The 20,827-nt window shown below is 39.6% G+C and overlaps 1 protein-coding gene and 1 long non-coding RNA gene across 6 annotated transcripts in view; one reads left to right on the top strand and one right to left on the bottom strand.

The window, feature by feature from the left end:
- LOC145720222 (uncharacterized) overlaps positions 1–20,827 on the bottom strand; it is a 530,441-nt gene that overhangs the window by 659 nt on the left and 508,955 nt on the right. The gene's annotated exons all lie outside the window — the stretch shown is intronic.
- Positions 1–20,827, top strand: part of STIM2 (stromal interaction molecule 2) — a 149,378-nt gene that overhangs the window by 22,916 nt on the left and 105,635 nt on the right. The window lies entirely within an intron of this gene.

Genomic DNA, 20,827 nt, shown 5'->3' with positions numbered 1-20,827 from the left:
TACTTGTCTTTCTCTGATTGACTTATTTCACTCAGCATAACACTCTCCAGTTCCATCCATGCCGTTGCAAATGGCAAGATTTTGTTCCTTTTGATGGCTGCATAATATTCCATTGTATACATATACCACATCTTCTTTATCCATTCATCTGTTGATGGACATCTTGGCTCTTTCCATAGTTTGGCTATTGTGGACATTGCTGCTATAAACATCGGGGTGTACGTACTCCTTCGGATCCCTACATTTGTATCTTTGGGGTAAGTACCCAGTAGTGCAATTGCTGGATCGTATGGTAGCTCTATTTTCAACTTTCTGAAGAACCTCCATACTGTTTTCCAGAGTGGCTGCACCAGCTTGTGTTCCCACCAACAGTGTAGGAGGGTTCCCCTTTCTCTGCATCCTCGCCAACATCTGTCGTTTCCTGACTTGTTAATTTTAGCCATTCTGACTGGTGTGAGGTGGTATCTCATTGAGGTTTTGATAATTATTTTACCCACTCTGATAGTTCTAACATCTGGGTTATCTCTGTTTCTGGTTCTGTTGTTTGCTTTATCTCTTGACAATGAGGCTTTTTTTTTTCCTTTTTAAAATGTGACTCATAATTTTTTTTTAAATGGCTCATAATTTTTGATTGAATGATAGCACAGTTGAGTCTGAGATCAATATTGTCTATGTCCAGAAATGGGTGTGCTTCTTCTGTCAGACTATTAGTGTGGTAGGTTGAGTCAGTTTTGTTAATGGTTGAGGTGAGTATGGCTCTGTTGTTAGTGTTGTCCCTTTCAGTGCACCATAGACCAGAAATTTCACCAGTGGTGGACTGCTGTTACTCTGTGTTTTGTATGGCAAGAGTAGAGCTATCAGCAGCATGCCTGCACTGTGGAGAGGCTCTCTCTGTAGAGTAGGTTTGTGGTAGGAGTGGAGGAGTTCTTGGTTTTGATCTACTCTAAGTCTTAGGTAGGGCTTGTGAGTGTGGGCTTTGGGAGTTGAGCTTTCTCACTCTTTTTCCTCTTTCCCCAGCAGCAGCCAAACTCTGCCTAGTATCTGGGGGAGTACTTAGGCTAGAGAGTTTCCTGTTCTTTGCCCACTGGTAGCCTACTTTGTTGGGTGTGGGATCCTGGGCCAAGAGGGGTTCTTGTCCCTCTCTGGAAGTGGTGGGCTCTTACTTCTACCTCTTCCCTAGGACCAGTGGATCTTTGCCTGGGCTCTGGGGTTGTGAGAGTTTCCTAATGCTGTCCTTGTTTCTCTTGGTCTGTGTTTGTCCCTCAGACTGACCAATCATAGTTTTTGGTATAGGTCTCTTTGCCAGTGCTTTCCTTCCAGGCCATGGATTATGTTTTCTTAAGCTCTTACTTGTATTTCCTATCTAGCTCTTGAGTTCCTATTGATAATTCTTTGCTCCTAGACTTCCATGGTCTAACCAAATTCCTAGTCTTGAGTTCCCTTTGCATTGCTAGCAGGTTGAGTCCTCAACCTTATTTACCAATTTACTTACTGAAAAGTCAGTAAGCATTTTGATTACTTTGTGATTCAGAAATTACCAATTATTCTAATTTATCTACATGACTATGTATAATACTGAACCCTCTAGACCTTGGGTTGTTGTGTAATTTATATCAAAAAGTCTAATGAGGATTCAGGGATTTCATAGTTCTTCTTAGTTGATTTCACAATCATAACGGTTGTTAAGTTTTCAGTCTTCATTGCTCACCTGTGGTGAAGAGTGCATGGTTTTATAGAGATTGAGTCAGATGACCTGGGTATAAATTCCTGCTTCATCATTTCTTTTATCTGCCTATTTATCCATAAAATATTTATTGACTACCTTTTCTATTCTGGTGTTGGAGTCATTACTATGACTTCTGGCAGCTTTCATATATTGAGCACAGTCAAAGTGTTTTTCATAGGTTCACATTTAATCTTCCCTTCAACTCTATGAGAGCCATAGGTATTATTTATAGTAATTATTTGAGGGATTATTGAGTAATTATTTTAGTAAACTGGAGGCCTGGATAAGTAGTATCATGTCCATTACCCCATAGATAGTGAGAGATGCAAACCTTTAACAAATATTAGTAATGGATACTAAGAAATATATTTAACTGTGCCTTAGTATTGGAAACACACTTTAAGTTTTAGTTTTGTAAATAATGATTCACTCAGACTCCTAGGAGCTATACTTGATTGTTCTGGGTCCTTATCTCCCACATCCTGACCATCTGTCATAAATGCTGTGGGTTCTAACCACCCACATATATTTTGAGTTTCTCTACTTTTCTGTTTTCATTGCCATCACTATAGTCCAGGCCACTGTTACCTCTCACTGGGATTCCTGCAGTGGCTTCCCAACTTCTTGTTATTGCTCTTAACCTTCTACAGTCTGTTTTCTCAGAAGCTTACTGTAAAAATACACGTAAGATCATTTCCTTCCCCCTTCAGTGGCTTCCCATTTTAATTACAATAAAATAGACATTTCTCCTGGCCTACAAATCCCTGCATGGTCTGGCCCCTGCCTACCTCTCCAGATTTATTTCTTTTTACCATTTTCCCCTACACTGAATTCTTTGCTGCTGCTAGAATATGCCAAACTCTTTTCCTTGTTTCTGAATCTTGGCACTTAAGGTTTCCTATTTTTTTTTTTTTAAGAGTTTATTTATTTATTTGACAGAGACAGCGAGAGAGGGAACACAAGCAGGGGGGAGCTGGAGAGGGAGAAGCGGGGGAGCTTGACATGGGGCTCGATCCCAGGATGCTGGGATCATGACCTGAGCTGAAGGCAGACGCTTAACAACTGAGCCACCCAGGCGCCCCAAGGTTTCCTATGTTTTGACTGTTCCTCTGTTCCTTTTTGCCTAGCTGACTTTAGTTTTTGGTTTTGTATCTTTCTCAGAAAGACTTATTTTGGTGACCACCTATAGGAGCAGTCTCCTTCCTGCCTCTCCCCAACAAACACATAAAACACTTTTAACACTTATATATACTTATAACTAGAAGTTATATTTTGATAGATTTATTAACTTGCTACCTGTACTTACCCATAGAAATCTAAGCTTCTTAAGAATCGGACCCTGACTTGCTCATATGTTACCTAGATAGTGTCTAGTCCGTCATAAGACTAAGGTAATCCATAAAACTTTATGGATAGTAAATGTCTTGATTTATACTTTTTGTGCGTAAACCTTTTTCTATATTTTGATGTTTTTTCCCCTCTGAGAATAAAAAGTCAAAGAATTAAGCTAAGGGAAGTGTCTAATGTTAATTTTTTAACCCTGTATGTTAATTTGAACATTTCAGAAATGATCCTCTTCCTTCCCCCATTTTTTAGATCTTGTGATACTTAAAATGGATGTTGTGCCATCTTAATTTTCATTCTTCTTTTATATAAATAGTTTTTCTTACTATGAACTTTGAATATACAGAAACACGTAGCAAAGAGAATAAAACAAATTTCACTCCTCAGAACTACTTTGCTGTTGTTCTTTTTTATATCCAATAAGTATTATTTTATATAGTTTCAGTCCTCTTTGATGCAGTTTTGCATCTTTTTAAAATCTACATATTCTGGGGCGCCTGGGTGGCTCAGACAGTTAAGCGTCTGCCTTCGGCTCAGGTCATGATCCCAGGGTCCTGGGATCGAGTCCCGCATCGGGCTCCCTGCTCCTTGGGAGCCTGCTTCTCCCTCTGCTTCTCTCTCTCTGTCTGTCATGAATAAATAAATTAAATCTTTAAGAAAAAAAAAAGTTTAAAATCTACATATTCTGAGCTTTTTCTTAACTAGTAAATGAAGTAGAAGATATAAATTATTATTTTATTTTTTTTTAAGATTTTATTTATTTGCGAGAGAGAGAATGAGAAACAGAGAGCATGAGAGGGAGGAGGGTCAGAGGGAGAAGCAGACTCCCCCCCGAGCAGGGAGCCCGACGCGGGACTCAATCCCGGGACTCCAGGATCATGACCTGATCCGAAGGCAGTCGCTTAACCAACTGAGCCACCCAGGCGCCCAGAAGATATAAATTATTTACTTGTTCTTATTTTTGGGTAGATTCCCATTGTCAAATAGATGTTTTCAGTTTTTCTGTTAAAAATATTGTTACAAACTCTTATGCACATAAACCTTTCCTTCATTCTGGATTTTAAGGGTACACTCCCAAGAGCATAGTATTAGAGTAAAAGGTATGAATATTTTAAGGTTAAAAAAATATATTACTGGCAATAATAATAATTGCATTCTGAAAGGATTATATTTTTGAGTGCCCATTGGTATTTTATTTATTTATTTATTTATTTATTTATTTTTTAGAGGTTTTATTTATTTTTTAACAGACAGCAAGAGAGGGAACACAAGCAGGGGGAGTGGGAGAGGGAGAAGCAGGCTTCCTGCAGAGCAGGGAGCCGGATGTGGGACTCGATCCCAGGACCCCGGGATCATGACCTGAGCCGAAGGCAGATGCGTAAGGACTGAGCCACCCAGGCGCCCCCCCATTGATATTTTAATTGAAAAAGAGTCTTTGCTATTTTGGGTGAAATACCATGTTTCATTTCTTTAATTATTAGAGTTTGAATGTTTCCCCCTTTGTGTATTGTTAAACACATTGTCCTTGTGATCAAAGGTTGGAATGGTCCTGATAATAGATCTCTTCTCTCAAACTAATGAGAGGATCAAGACTGATTTTTTCCTGACATTCTATTATGGTGACTCTTACAAAAATGTGGTATCCCTAAAAGGGTTGAGCTTTCCAATTGGTAAATAGTGATTCCTTTTTCTCAATTTTCTTAATTCTGGTTTAATTCAGAAGCCTATTTTCTTGAATTTCTTAATTTGACAACTCAGGTTTCTGAGGAGTAAGTTACCATGAATATTAAAGATGTTGGTTGCCTTTATTTTCTATTGCAAGTTTTTCTGGAATATTGACCCTTTTCTCTAAATGGTGAGGCCTGTGATAGATCCCTGATTGCATAGTGGGTCTGAAATTTGTGTCATTCATCTCTTTAAGGCTGGAACTATATATAGTATGTAAATCCAGGGACTATCATGTGTCTCTTCCACCATGGGGACTGGTGACCAGAGAAAACTGCAGAGTGAGAAAGAGGGAGGTTCAGAAGGAGAAGAGAGCATGGAATAGAGGGAAAACTAGACGAGGTAACATTAACCTGCATTTTAATTGTATACCATTTACTAACTCCCAAGTTTCTGTGCCTCAGTTTCTTCCTTGGGTGAAAGGAGCTAATAATCTCTCTTTTTCTAGGTCATAGTAAGGATTAAATTATATACACATACACATATACCTGTGCTAGATAGTGTATTATTTGGTGTTCAGTGAACTAGGAAATTGTGTTTTTTCCCTAGGGTAATAAAAGGATTGTTGCAATGTCTGGGAATACCATATTGTTAAACACAGGTATGAGTTGTAATAGTATAAGCTGGGACATTGCCTGAGGTACTGAACATATATAGTAAGTTCCATTGTGATGGGCAAAGCAGTTTAACAGATTCGTTCCTTGTGACCAAGCTGTAGTGGAAGTAAAATTGTTTAATTAATACAGAGTATGAACCGACTCTTTGAAGGTTAATTTAAAATGAAAACTTCCTATTACATATACTAATTTCTTCAAAGTAGACTTAATGATATATCAGACAGTGCTCCTTTTGTAATGGAAGACAAAAGCAGCGAGTAAGATATTGGAGTGTTGTAGCACTGAGTGAGTCATGCAGATCTGCAAGATCGTGTCTTTTGATAGGACATTGATAAATTAATTTCCTGTTAGATGCCCATCAAAGGGATTCTCAGCATTTATCTTATTCTTGGAAAAGTTATTGTTAACAACAGGATTATCAAATTGTCACCGGATTAACACCTGGCAAATAGATGAATCTCAGCAAACCAAGAAAATTATCTCAGGTGGGACTGAAATAATGGAATTAGATGCTTGAGTTCTTTACGTTTCTCTGGAAGAGAAGGTACTTGGTCTCCAACTTACTCAAATGCAGTTGGGCTTAAGAGTTATTAATTCCCATCTTTATAATGAATTAGTCCCTGGTGACCATTCCTGAGTCCCTTCTGTGTCCTAGCCCTGGGAATGGGGAGTTGAAGCATTTATAATCTAATGAGGAAGAGCAGGTACAACTACAAAACATTGCAATAAGAATATATAAATAGTTGTGAGAGAATAAGGTAAAGGAGATAGATAAAATGAGCTCAGAAGTAAAATGAACATAGGCCATTTTAGTTAGGGTGAACAATATACCTATTTAATAGGGTTGTTGCAAACAGTAATGATCAGTATAGGAAAAATGTTTAGTGCAATGTTTGCCACATAGTAACTCTTACAAAGGGTTGGCTGTTAGTATTTTATATTCCTGTATTTCTTTCTGTGGTGATGCAGTGCTCTGAATGGTTATTTATTTACTCCTTAAAACAGTCAGCATAAAGAATTGAAAAAGAACCAGAGTGGGATTGGAGTGTGATTTATTTTTTAAAGATTTATTTATTTATTTATTTAGAGAGTATGGGCCAAACGGAGGGAAGGGACAAAGGGAGAGGGAGAATCTGAAGCAGACTCCACACTGAATGTGGAGCCGGACATGGGGCTCAATCTCACAACCCTGAGATTATGAAATCCAGAGTCAGCCGCTTGACTGAGCCACTTAGGCGTCCCTGGAGTGTGATTTATTGCTACTTCAGCAACTGCTTTGGGAAATTAAAATTTGAAGAAAGCTAATAGTTGGTGATCCTGCTTTGTAGAAAAAGTACTATACAAGTTATTTTAGGAAGGGGCTCTGCTGCCTTTCAGTGCCCATCTGTCAGTTGGTTATGGTAAAAACGCTATTTATTTAACATCATCGGGAGATTAAATATCCCACGTGAATGAAGAGCCAACATTTGTTGAGTTCTTACAATGTGTCAGGTGCTGTCCTAAATGCTTTACATGAAATGACTCACTCAGTCCTCACAACAAGCTTATGAGGTAGATCTTCATTTTAGAGGCGAGGTCACAGAGGCCCAGAAAAGTTTGCGGAGGTGGCAAATGGTAGACACGAGATGCTACTGACAGGACTCACATCCTTAACCAGTGTTCTTTTGACTCTTGAATAATTGCAGCTTAAATTGAATTGTATTGAATTGAATTGTAAACTTGTTTTATTTCATACTTATTGGAAGCACATTGTTTTTACAACTTGTTACTTTCCTGCCTGGTACTGAGTGCAGTTTACAGGCACATTGTTATTGTTAGTGCACAGGTATGCTTCAGGGCTGTGGGTTTGTGTAGAGCTGCTCATCCTTACTGTTCGTGGCCTTGAACTGCTATAATATTTGTTTCTTGCTTTTTACTTAAGTATAATAGTACAGAGAAGGGCACCAAGTCAGTAGATAGTTCATCTGTTTTTCACAAAGTGAATCTTTTTTATTTAATTATGTTATGTTAATCACCATACATTACATCATTAGTTTTTGATGTAGTGTTCCATGACTCATTGTTTGCATATAACACCCAGTGCTCCATGCAGAACGTGCCCTCTTTAATACCCATCAACAGGCTAACCCATCCCCCCACCGCCCTCCCCTCTAGAACCCATGGTCTCTCATGGTTCGTCTCCCCCTCCGATTCCCCCCCTTCATTTTTCCCTTCCTGCTATCTTCTTCTTCTTCTTCTTCTTCTTCTTCTTTTTTTAACATATAATGTATTATTTGTTTCAGAGGTACAGTTCTGTGATTCAGCAGTCTTACACAATTCACAGTGCTCACCATAGCACAAAGTGAATCTTTACATATTACTAGCACCCAAATCAAGAAACAATATTGTCTTCACCCCTGAAGTTCCTCATGCCCCCTTATAATCACTGCCTGTCTCTGCCAAAGTTAACCACTGTCCTTACTTCAATGTCATAGAATAGCTTTCCTTTTTTTTTTCTAAAGATTTTATTTATTTATTTGACACCGAGAACACAGGCAGGTGGTGCAGCAGGCAGAGGGAGTGGGAGAAGCGGGCTTCCCGCTAAGCCGGGGTTCAATCCCAGGACCCTGGGATCACGACCTGAGCCAAAGGCAGACATTTAACTGACTCAGCCACCCAGGCACCCCTAGCTTTCCTGTTTTGAATGTAATGTAAATGTGGAATCATCAACATACATAATTATATCACAGTTTATTCATTAGACATCTGTAATTTTAAAAAAATTTTTGTATCTGCTAAGGCTGGAAAATGGTATTAAAGCTTGAGTTGTGCTAACTCTTGGTAGTGTGAAGGATCCTCCTTTGAGTAAAGCATGTAGAGTTTTAGTGTGTGGTATTTGTGACATCTTTTTCATTTCTGAGGGTTTATTTGATTTTTTTTTTTCAGGTTTATCTGTGTTTTGCTTAGGTCAAGTTAGAAGGAGCATTCACATAAATTGTTTCCTGTGCTTATCAGACTAAAGAGTTTAGGAGCAGAGAAACTTAAAATGTAAGGTCCAGTGTTATTTGCATTATGAGAATGAATCTAAACTTAGCCCCTCAGGCTAAGATAGGGTATACACTGCATGTAGTTTATATATACATATACAGCGTTGATTTATCCTGAGTACTGAGAAACCCCATGATGGCTTATTGAAAAGTTTATACTAAACTTTGCTTCAGATCTGATTTTTAAATCCTAGATTTTTAGAAGCTGATTACCATGGGCCAATTTCTCTTATTTGACAAAGGAAGTTGGGACTCTGGCCGCTCATAATTTGTGTTTAAGTGGAAAAGAAGAAAAATAGGTAGAACATTCACTTTCTTTTATGTTTATTGTAAAACTAAATCAAGGAGAAAATAGAAGAACTAGGAAAGTATATCAGTTTTCCTGCTTAAAGCTTTTACTGTTTAATAGCATATTCACATAATTGAGAAGATTGAAATTTTGATTTAAGGCTAATGTATTATTAGTTCAACATATATTTACTGAACACTTACAGACATTGTTCTAGGCACCAGGGCAGTGAATAAAACAACGCAGAACAAGGAGCCTATGTTTAAATGAGTAAGGTAGTAAACGAACAGTAGACAAGGGGCGCATGGATGGCTCAGTCAGTTAAGTGTCCAACTCCTGTTTTCAGCTCAGGGGTCAGGTCATGATCTCGTGAGATTGAGCCCCATGTGGGGCTCTGCACTGAGCCTGGAGCCTGCTTATGATTCTCTCTGCCTCCGCTGGGCTCCCCCCCCCCCCCAAGCTCATGTGTGTGTGCACAAGTTCTCTCTCTCTCTCAAAAAAAAAAAAAAAAAATTAAAAACAAGTAGATGAGTAAATATGTAATAGGTCAGGAGGTAATTAATACTATGGAAGAAAATTATATAGGTGAGGGCAATAGAGAATGTCAGGGCAGAGTGTGTATGCATATTTACTATTTTGTATACGGTTGTCAGAGAAAGGGTAGATGACATTTGAGAAGAGGGAAGGAGGGGACAGAATGATGTGGTACCCCTTAGGTGGAGGCAGCCTGGCCCTGGGCATCATGTACAGCATCATGATAGGGAGCATGCTCGGATTTTGGAGAAACTTGAGACCACTGGGCTGGTATGGAATAAGCAGTAGAGAGGGGAGTAGGGGATTAAGTCAGAGAGGTAGCCAAGGCCAGTGTCCAGGGTCTCATAGACTGATGTAAGGACACTGACATTTCTCTGAGTAAGATGTGGAGCCACTGCAGGGTTTTGAGAAAGTTGTGACATAGTCTGACTTGTGTTTTCAAAGGTCATGTTATTTCATTGAGATTGGATTGTGAAAGGGCTGGTCTCAGGAGGGGATACCAGTTAGGAGGCTTTGAGCCGTGGGAGAGAGAGAGTGGTAGAGCTCAGGTGATACCGAATACAGTGAAAGGCTTTCTGATCTGTTGTCCTGAGAGTTAGGTTTATTGTAATATAAACCTCCCTGTGATGTAAAAACATAAGAGCTTATGCTATATTATGTAATTTAAGGAGTTAAAACATTGGAACAAATTTATTGTAGTTTTCAAATGCTGGATATTTATGGGGTAGCATAAATATCACACCAAATGGTTAAACCTTATTTGCTTCTCTCCATGTCCCCAATCCCTTTAAAACATAGGGTTTACTGGGCGCCTGGGTGGCTCAGTTGGTTAAGCGACTGCCTTCGGCTCAGGTCATGATCCTGGAGTCCCGGGATCGAGTCCCACATCAGGCTCCCTGCTCAGCAGGGGGTCTGCTTCTCCCTCTGCCCTCTTCCCTCTCATGCTCTCTGTCTCTCATTCTCTCTCTCAAATAAATAAATAAAATCTTTAAAAAAAAACCAAAAAACAAAACATAGGGTTTACTTTAGTTTTTTTCTTTTTTCTTACTTTTGGTTGATATTGCTTTCATTTGTCTTAGCTTTTTTTTGTTTTTGATTTTTAGCCTTCCTTTTTTGTGCTGATGTAATCACAAATACCTGATCTGGTTTCTGTCCATACTTTTAATTAATTTTCCTTTAGTATTTTATTAGGTTTTTGACCTTTTTTCCTGATTTTGTATAATCTGTTACATAATTCTCAAACTTACATCATTGTCACTTAACTTCAAGGCATTTTGCGTTATTACATAATTAGAGCTTATTTCATTTTGCAGAGTCAGTAGAGAGAATGAATTATCAGTGTCCAGCAGATAAATACTTAGTAAATGCTTAATATTTTTTTGCTTTATTCACTGTGTATTAATTTCTTATTACTGTATTCACTTATCTGTTGCAAATTATATTCATTATGTCATGTATACATTAAGAAATTCATACATATGCATCTCTCAATTATTATAGTCTGGTACGTATCCCGGTTTTGCAGTCAGACCCATATGAGTTATCATCTTGGTTCTGCTGCTTATTAGATTAGTAGGGTATTCTAGGCCTCTGTTAGCTTCCTATAAAGTGGAAAACACTGCCTGGCTTTTCAGGTTGTGAAGCGCCTCCTGCAGTGTCTGGTGGTAGTAATGCTTGTCCCTCAAATGGTTATTTTCTCTTTTCCCTTAACAAGCGATTTCTGCAGGGTCTGGACTGTTAGTAGTCCTGCCTGATTTAGGTTGTTGTAGTTTTCTATTGACTTTAATCACAAGACCTGGTAGTACTGAGAGTCACCTTAAGATGTCTCAGGTATTTCAGACTTATTCTTTCTTTACTGCCATTGTGTAATGGCAGTCCAATCTCCTCTGGGTAATCAGGTTCAGTCACATGAGTGAGTAAAGTAGCTACCTTCGTTGCCCGTTGGTGCAGAGAGAGGAAGAGCACAGAGTGTCCGGATGGCAGATTGAATTTGCAGTTCGATGGAGTCATTGCTTCTCCCAGTGGAGCATTCCTCCCTTTGGAAGTAAGACCTCTAGACCAGCAGGGTGAAAGGTCATGGGGATAGGAAGCAAACATTTTGCTATTGGGTTGCTAGGGGTAATTTCCACCCTTTGATTTCAGGATCTGTGAATCCTGACTAGGGAAGAAACAATACTATTTCTTGGATGCTGATTTAGAGTATATACAGTCTCCTGGAGAATATTGCCCTAGCCCTGCAAGGTCTTGCCATCTTAATTAGCACTGTAATTGAGTCTTCAAAAGGCCATTCCATTGATCTATGGGCCTGCTCTTTCAGGATGATGGGGAACATAGTAAGACACACTGAATTCCATGAGCATGCATCCGTTGCTGCACTTGATGTGCTGTGAAGTGAGTTCCTTGATTAGAGGCAATGCTGTGTAGAATATCATGATGTTGGATGAGCATTCTGTAAGTTAACAGATGGTAGATTTGGCAGGAATATTGGATTCAGTGAAGGATTCTGGATACTAATCTGTATCTAGAAAGTCTGTCCGTTAAGAACAAAACTTTTTTCCTTCTGTGATGGAAGCATTCCAATGTAATCAGCTTGCTACCACATAGCTGGCTGATCACCCTGAGTAATGGTGCCATATTGGGGACTCAGTGTTCATCTCCACTGCTGGCATATTGGGGACTCAGCGGTGGCTGTAGCCAGGTCAGCCATTATGGGGAGAAGTCCATGTTGCTGAGCTCATGCATAACCTTCCTCCCTCCAGTGACCACTATTGGGCAATGATAGGAGTGGCTGGGGAAAGAGACTGACATATACAGAACTGGTCATCCTGTCCACTTGATTATTAAAATTCTCTGCTGAGGTGACCCTTTGGTAAACATTGACGTGGGACACAGGTATTTTCATATTTTTTGTCCTTTCAGGTATTTTCATATTTTTCATCCACTTTTTTTGTCTGTCTGCATATCTCTTCAGACTACATTGTAACCAGTTTCTCAGTTATGTCCTTCCAAGTTCCTGACCATGTAGATAAAACATTGGCTACATCCTAATGCAGTGGCACCTCTGGCCATTTCTTCTTCCATGCAAAATGAACAACCAGGTGCACTGCTCGAAGTTCTGTCCACTGGAAGGATTTCCTTTACCACTATCCTTTAGGGATGTCCTGGAGAGGGACTGTAGTACTGCCACCATCCACTTTTTTTTTTTTTAAAGATTTTATTTATTAGAGAGAGAATGAAAGAGAGAGCACATGAGAGGGGGGAGGGTCAGAGGGAGAAGCAGACTCCCTGCCGAGCAGGGAGCCCGAAGCGGGACTCGATCCCGGGACTCCAGGATCATGACCTGAGCCGAAGGCAGTCGCTTAACCAACTGAGCCACCCAGGCGCCCTGTCACCATCCACTTTTGGGTGGTTTCTGCATATTGTACAGAATCATCTGTAAATGAGGCACAGTGTTTCTCTTTTTCATTCAGCTGGTGGTAGGGAACTTCCCATGTGGTTGTGAGAGTGGGATGGGCGAGCAAAGATAATGTAGCAGGAATGGAGGCCGTGGTCATTGGGGCACTTCTTCATGCAACTTACTTGTAACTTCAGGGCCTGTGCCATCTCCGACTTGTATGTACACCTTCCATTTCAGGATGGAGTACTAGTGTGCAGGTTCCACATTCATGACTTAGTAGGTCAGACAACCGAGGTCATGACAGGCAGCTCAGTTCACGTGGTAACTTGGTAGCCCATCATTAAGCATCAGTCTCTATTAAGAAAGTCCCAGCAGCAAGCCAAAATCTATTCCTTAAAAAGAGAGTATTCACCACCGAGGGTGGCTGGCTTAGCTTCAGAATTCTAAGGGTCTGTACTATGATTAACCTACGTGGGCATGCCGTAGGCTCCAAGCAGCATCTCTCTCTGTTTGGACACTTCAGGTACCACTGGATATGCTGGATCGTATGGCCCAAGTGGCAGAGCAACTTGCAGGGCAGCCTGACTTGATGCAGAGCCTTCTTTTCTTCTTAGTCGTCCTCAAAACTAGTAGCTTTTTGGATCGTTTGGTGTGATGGGTAAGTTCTGTGTGTCAGCTTGGCTAGGGTATACTGCCCAGTTGTTTGGTCAAACACTAGTGTAGACGTTGGTGTGAAGGTAATTTGTAGATTTGACTCCGTGAAGGATTCCCCAGGTTCCCTGAGGATTATTGTCGATAATGTGGGTAGGCCTCAAGCCAATCTATTGAAGGCCTTAACAGCAAAATGGATTTCCCAGAAAAGTTGTTCTGCCTCAAGATTGTATCTTAGAAATCTTGCTGGAGGGCGCCTGGGTGGCTCAGTCGTTAAGCATCTGCCTTCGGCTCAGGTCATGATCCCAGGGTCCTGGGATCGAGCCCCGCATCGGGCTCCCTGCTCGGCGGGAAGCCTGCTTCTCCCTCTCCCACTCCCCCTGCTTGTGTTCCCTCTCTCGCTGTGTCTCTCTCTGTCAAATAAATAAATAAAATCTTAAAAAAAAAAATCTTGCCGGAGTCTCGAGCATGCTGTCCTGTGCTACAGATTTTGGAGTCAAGACTTCAACGTTCACTTTTGACTGAGTTTCCTGCCTCGTGGCCTATACTACAGATTTCAGACTTGCCAGCCTATACAGCTGTGGGAGCCGGTTCCTTATAATAAATCTCTTACTATGTCTTTCTCTCTCTCTTTTCCTGCTCCACGTGTATGGGTGTGTGTGTGTGTGTGTATTTGGAAATAGCCCACCCAAATGGGGAATATGTTGCCTATAAAATCTAAAGAGGCCCACCAGGTATTGTCTCTTTTTTGTTTGTAGGAGGGGCCAGATGCAACAACTTGTCCTTTGCCTTACAAGAGATATCTTGACATGCCCTACACCACTGGACCCCTAGAAATTTCAGTTACGTGGAAGGCCTCTGAATATTTGTCCAGTTTATTTCCCACCCTCTGACATGCAGATGTTTTACCAGTAAGTCTAGAGTAGTTGCTACTTCTTGCTGACCAGATCCAGTTAGGATAGTATCATGAATGTAATGGACCAGTGTGATATCTTGTGCAAGGGGAAGGCTATCAAGATCCCTGCAAATTAAATTATGACTGGGATCAAAGAGCTGGAGAGTTGATATACCTCTCAGGTGGGACAATGAACGTGTATTGCTGGACTTCCCAGCTGAAAACAAACTGCTTCTGGTAGTTTTTATTAATAGGTATTGAGAAAAAGAGCATTTGCAAGATCTTTATCTTCATACGAGGTATTAGGGGATTTGTTAATATATTCAAGTGATGAAACCACATCTAGTACAGCAGCCTCAGTTGGAGCCATCACCTGGTTAAGTTTGTGATAATCCAGTGTTGTTCTCCAAGATCTATTTTCTGCATGGTCAGATAGCTGAGTTGAATGGTGATGTGGTGGGAATCACCAACCCTGCTTTCATTAAGTCCTAATCTGCATTTTCTCCGTGAATGCAGTACTGCTTTTGGCTTACTCTTTTCCTAGATAGAGGCAGTTCTAATGGCCCCCATATGGCCTTTCTTGTCCTAATAGCCCTTACTCCAAAGATCTGGGAACCAATATGGTGATTCTGTCAGTTGCTGAATATGTCTGGTCCAATGAGGAATCCCGGAATTGGGAAAATAAACCATAGGATGGATTCAGGGGATGCACTGGACCCATTGTGAGAGGGACCTGAGCTAAAACTCCACTGATTACCTGACATTCATAATCCCCTACTCTGACACATGGACCACAGTGACATTTTGGGTCTCCTGAAATTAGTGTTAGTTCAGAACCAGTGTCCAATAATTCCTGAAAAGTCTGTTTCCTTTTCTCAATGCATTCATCAGGGTAAAAGTCTGTAGATCTATTTGGGGAAGGCTGGGAGAAAGATTAACTGTATGAATTTTTTGCTGTATCACAGGGTCCTTCCTCAAGAGGACCCATCCTCTCCTTTATTTCAAGGGGTTTTGAGTCTGTAAACCAGCTCAAGTTTGGGAAGTTTTCAGGGGCCTTGATTTTGTTTTTTTCAGGGTCACTGGACCTACAACTCTTTTACCTATATAGATCAAGTAAGAATTTAATAGACAACCCATATTTTTCTCTTCTAGAGGCACCGTGATCAACTAGTGAATGTCATAGGCCTTTGAGTTAGACTATTCTGATTATTGTTTTCATTCTGCTGTCCATTGTAACCATGTCTACCTTGTATTTGGCGATTAAATACTGCCACTTGGCTCCTGACTCCCCAGGATTCAATTATCCCCATTGCATTTAAGGATCTCACTTCAGTAGTAGCAGTTCCCCACTGTAATTTCTGACTTGCAGGGTAGAGCAACCACAGAGTTCTTCAACAATGCTGAGACTCACCACATATATTTATTTGTCACATGTCTTCTGGACCTTCCTGGGGTTGGGGAGCAGGTTTTACATCAGAAAACCATTTTAATACTCCATTCTACATTCTCCAAACCTTTGGATACTTTCTTCAACATTATACCAAGGCAGTTCTGGCATTTCAGCTTCATGAAATGCAGGCACCTTTTGGTCCATGTTTCAGCCAACCAACCAGTCAAAAAGCCAGACCTACAACCCTTTGAGTTACAGCATTGAATCTGGAATCTCTGTTTAGTGGCCTCATATTAATAAATTTGGCCTCATTGAACTTTATTTTTTCCATATTATCCCACATCTTTAATATCAAATCCCACTTATATTCCCCAGGTTCCTTGTCTGTGTAATATAGAGTAGAAACATTTTCAATTATAGTGTATCTCCTGGAGGATAACACTTTATATCTTATCTTTTGGGACAAGCTGGATCTTGAGTCTAATTGCAGGTCTAAAAGCAAAGGGTGAGAGTGTAGGTCCTGATGAGAATCAGCTGTGTCTGGCAAGGTAACTATCTCAGGTGAGGCTATTACAGATTCTTCCTGCAAAGCAGAGTTCACCTTAGTTAAGTATAGAAGATCTTATTATACTAGCAGAGAAGACCCTGCAGAATTTAGAGGTCCAGTGTCCCCTGCATCATTGAGATCTGCCTACATGTTTCCATTCCAATTTTCAGGATCTCATTTCTCATAGCCAGTACCCTTTCTTTAATGGACAATATCGTGTGAAGTTGAGAATTCAATTTGTGTTGTAATTCAGCCACGCACAGGATGACACTCTGGGTTTGATTTTCAGAAATCAGCTCTGAGGCTTTAGTAGTTAAAGATTTCTGAGAGAGGGCAGACAGAGAAGCTTTCAGGTCATTTATGTGGCATTTGAAGCCCTGAGCTTATCTTTTTATTTCCCACTTTAACACAGTTAGGAGTCACTACTAATGTCATTTTTTGATAAATGTTGTAAAGTATCAATTGCATGTTCACCCAGAACCTTGCTTTTTATAAGTATTTGCTTAGGAGTTTTCCAATGGTTATATTTTCTGTATCTCTCTTACTATGTCATCCCATGTACTGCCAGTGTTTTCTTTACCTTGTTACTGGAAATGGAGTCATTAGTGCCTTTAAATCTAATCAGAGTAGAGAACCAATTGCAGAAACCCCAGAACCAATTCAGAAAACTCATCAAGATTCTGATCCTCTAGAACTATTCTTGGTTTCTAAATCATTGTTAGGGTTCTTAAGAGAGAACAAGTATGTATGTGTACACACACACACACACACACACACACGAGATTTCTTTTAAGAAATTACCTTATGAGATTGTGGGGACTAGCAAGTCTAAAAAAAAAAAATTGTAGGGCAGGCTGCTGAAAGGTCACCTTGACCCACCATCAGGTCAAGAAATAGAATTCCACCTATGTCCATAGAGACTTCCTTCTCCCATGTCCCTTCTAAATTACAACCTGTCTTCCTGCCAAAGGTAATGTTAAATCTTCTGTGGTAATGATTTTCTTTCTTTTTGCTTTTACCATTTGTGTATATACGCTTAAACACTATTATTTTTGTCTTAAACTATATATTAGGCTCATTGTACTTTTTGTCTCTTGCTTTCACTCAAGAAAAGTGGGAGTTTTGTTCATTTTGCTGAATGTAGCTGCAGTTCGTTCATTTTACAATAATATTCCAGTTTTAAATACTTCACAGTTTAATCAGTTTTTCTTTTTTTAAAGTTTATATTTATTTATTTGACAGAGAGAAAGATAGCGAGAGCAGGAACACAAGCAGGGGGAATGGGAGAGGGAGAAGCAGGCTTCTTGCCGAGCAGGGAGCCCGATGTGGGACTCAATCCCAGCACCCTGGGATCATGACCTGAGCCGAAGGCAGACGCTTAACGACTGAGCCACCCAGGTGCCCTAATCAGTTTTTCTAATGGACATTTTGTTTTTCTAGTTTTGACCTTTTATGAACAACTGCTGTGAATGTCCCAGCATTATACATCTGTGTGAGTTTCTCAAGGGTATGTAACCAAGGAGGTTGCTGGGTCAGATGGTATCAGCTTTACTTAGTAATCTTAATTATTTGACAAAGGAGATGTATCAGTTTACTTTCCCAGCATCACCAACATTGGTGTTTATACACTTAAAAAAAAATTCTGCAGTAGATATGTAATGGTATCTTCTTGTGAGTTTAATTTACTCATTACTATTGAAATTGAGCATCATTTCATCCTATTGGTCATTTGGATTTCTTTTGGAGATTGTCTGTTTAAGTCTTCTGTCCATTTTTGTGTGGGGTTGGTCCTTTTTTTCCCTATAGTATTATGGAATTCTTTATATTTCTATCCTTTGGTTATACAGTATTTTTGGAATTCTTTATTTCTGTCCTTTGGTTATAATTGCAATATCTCACCTCAATTTGTGGCTTGAGTTTTTATTTACTTTACGTTGTATTAATGAACAGAAATTCTTAATGTTAGTATTACCAAATTAACCAGGCTTTTCCTTAATAATTAAATGCTTTTTATATCTTAGTTAAGGAATTTTTCCCTGCCCTCATGATCTTTTCCTACATTCTTTTCTCAAATACAAATAAATTTGTATTTCAAATTTAAGTTTTTCATCGATAGGAAATGAATTTTGTGTTTTGTAAGAATTGAGTCTGATTTCCATTTCTTTTTTTTTTTTTTAAAGATTTTATTTATTTGACAGGGACAGCGAGAGAGGGAACACAAGCAGGGGGGAGCTGGAGAGGGAGAAGCACAGGGAGCCTGACATGGGGCTCGATCCCAGGATGCTGGGATCATGACCTGAGCTGAAGGCAGATGCTTAACGACTGAGCCACCCAGGCGCCCCTCCATTTTTTTCTTAAATGTAGATACTCAGCCAATTCCAGAACCATTTATTTTAACAAGTTACAATTTTCCCCACTAATTTGCATTGCTAATTATGTTGTATAGCAAGTGTGTGTATATGTTTGGATCTGTTTCTGAGCTCTTTATTTCTTCCACGGATTTGTCTGTTGCTTTGACAATAGTCACAAAGTTTTTAAGTAACAGATGTCTTCTAAGTCTTGATATTTGGTATAGTAGGTTTTCTTATTGTGTTCTTTTTCAAAACTGTCTGGCTGTTCTTTCCCCTTTGTGTATTCATATACATTTTGCAGTCAGCTTGTCTAGCTCTAGGTGAAAAAGCCTATTGGAAATTTGACTGGAATTGCATAGATTCTTTCATATTGAGTTGGAGACAGTTGACGTCTTTATTTTTTTAATTTTTATTTTTAAAAAGATTTTATTTATTTGAGAGAGAGAGAATGAGAGAGTATGAGAGGGGGGAGGGTCAGAGGGAGAAGCAGACTCCCTTCTGAGCAGGGAGCCTGATGCGGGACTCGATTCTAGGACTCCCGGATCATGACCTGAGCTGAAGGCAGTCGCTTAACCAACTGAGCCACCCAGGTGCCCCAGTTGACATCTTTATAACACTGAATCTTCCAATCTAAAAACTTCGTATAGATCTCTATTTGTTTAAGTCTCTTTCAGTGGATCTCATGAAGTTTTAAAATTTTTTTCCCTAGAGGTCATATATACTGTTTTATTTATTTCTAGGTACTTTATGTTTTGATCCCCTCTTTAAAAAATTCAATCATATTTTTATTTATTTATTTATTTATTTATTTATTTTTTAAAGATTTTATTTATTTATTTGAGACAGAGAGAATGAGAGAGCACATGAGAGGGGGGAGGGTCAGAGGGAGAAGCAGGCTCCCTGCCGAGCAGAGAGCCCGATGCGGGACTCGATCCAGGGACTCGAGGATCATGACCTGAGCCGAAAGCAGTCGCTTAACCAACTGAGCCACCCAGGCGCCCTCAATCATATTTTTAAAATGGGATTGTGTTCTCACTTTTTAGGATAACAAGTATTATCATAGATTCATAACTGAGTTTTTTGGTATCTCAGGAAGCATGAACTTGTAAAAATTCCCTTTCTTTTCCTGCAGATTTTTAGTATGGCTAGGAAAAGGCAAGCATTTGGCCTTAAGTTTTTTGAAAACCCAATGGTGATGAGAAATGTAAAAAAACAGAATTTGACTCTAACTAAATTTAATTAATTTTAAGTCTTCATCTTGCTCTGTCATTAATGAGGGCCAACTAAAGTTGCAATCCCGAAACCATGGCACTCTTTGGATTGTTTGTCCTTACGAAACTTTTAGCCAGAACATGAGGGCCTAAGGCTTAGACAAATTTTGAATTAGTTTCAACCAGTAGTTGAATCTGTTTTTGGTTTTATTTATTACCCCAAAGTCATTCTCTTTGTAAGCATATTTAAGAAATAATCATCAAACTCAGTGTCATTAGATATCTGTATTACTGCATAATAAGTTATTACAAACTCAGCTGCTTAAAACAGTGTACACTTACCATCTTAGGATTTCTGTTGGTCAGTTGTCTTGGCATGGCCTAACTGGGTTCTCTGTGCAGAGTCTCATAAGGCTGAAACCAAGGTGTTGGTTGGGCTGCATTCTCATTTGGAGCTTGGAGTCTTCTTCCAAGCTCATTCAGATTATGTAGCTTTCTGATTTTCACTTAGCATAATGGCCTTAACATCCATTCAGATTGTCGAGTATATCACCAGTTTGTTCCTTTTTACTGTTGAGTAGTATTCCATTCATTGTATGGATGTACCACAGTTTGTTTAGACATTCACGCGTGGAAGGACATTTGGGTTGTTTTCAGTTGGGTCATTACAGATAAAATTCTTACAAACATTCACATTCAGGATTTTGTGTGAACATGTTTCCATTTCTCTAGAATTAATGCCAAGGAACACAATTGATGGACAATATAGTAAGTGTATGTTTAACTTTCTAAGAAACTGCCATACTGATTTTCCAGAGTGGCTGTACCTTTTTTTTTTTTTTTTTTTAAGATTTTATTTATTTATCTGACAGAGAGCACAAGCAAGGGGAGCGGCAGAGGGAAAGGAAGAAGCAGGCTCTCCACTGAGCAGGGAGCCTGATGTGGGGCTTGATCCCAGGAGCCTGGGATCATGACCTGAGCTGAAGGCAGATGCTTAACCAGCTGAGCCACCCAGGCACCCCAAGTCTGTACCATTTTACATTCTCACCAGCAAAATATAAGAGATACAGTTTCTCTGCATCCTTGCCAGTGTTTGGCTGTATTGGTATTTTTTTTTTATTTTG

Source organism: Leptonychotes weddellii, chromosome 2 (genome assembly GCF_054177405.1).
Source record: "Leptonychotes weddellii isolate Sample4059 chromosome 2, ASM5417740v2, whole genome shotgun sequence".
In the NCBI taxonomy this organism is placed as follows: Eukaryota; Metazoa; Chordata; class Mammalia; order Carnivora; family Phocidae; genus Leptonychotes; species Leptonychotes weddellii.
Note: the sequence above shows the minus strand (reverse complement) of the source record. Positions and strands in the feature narration are given on the sequence as shown.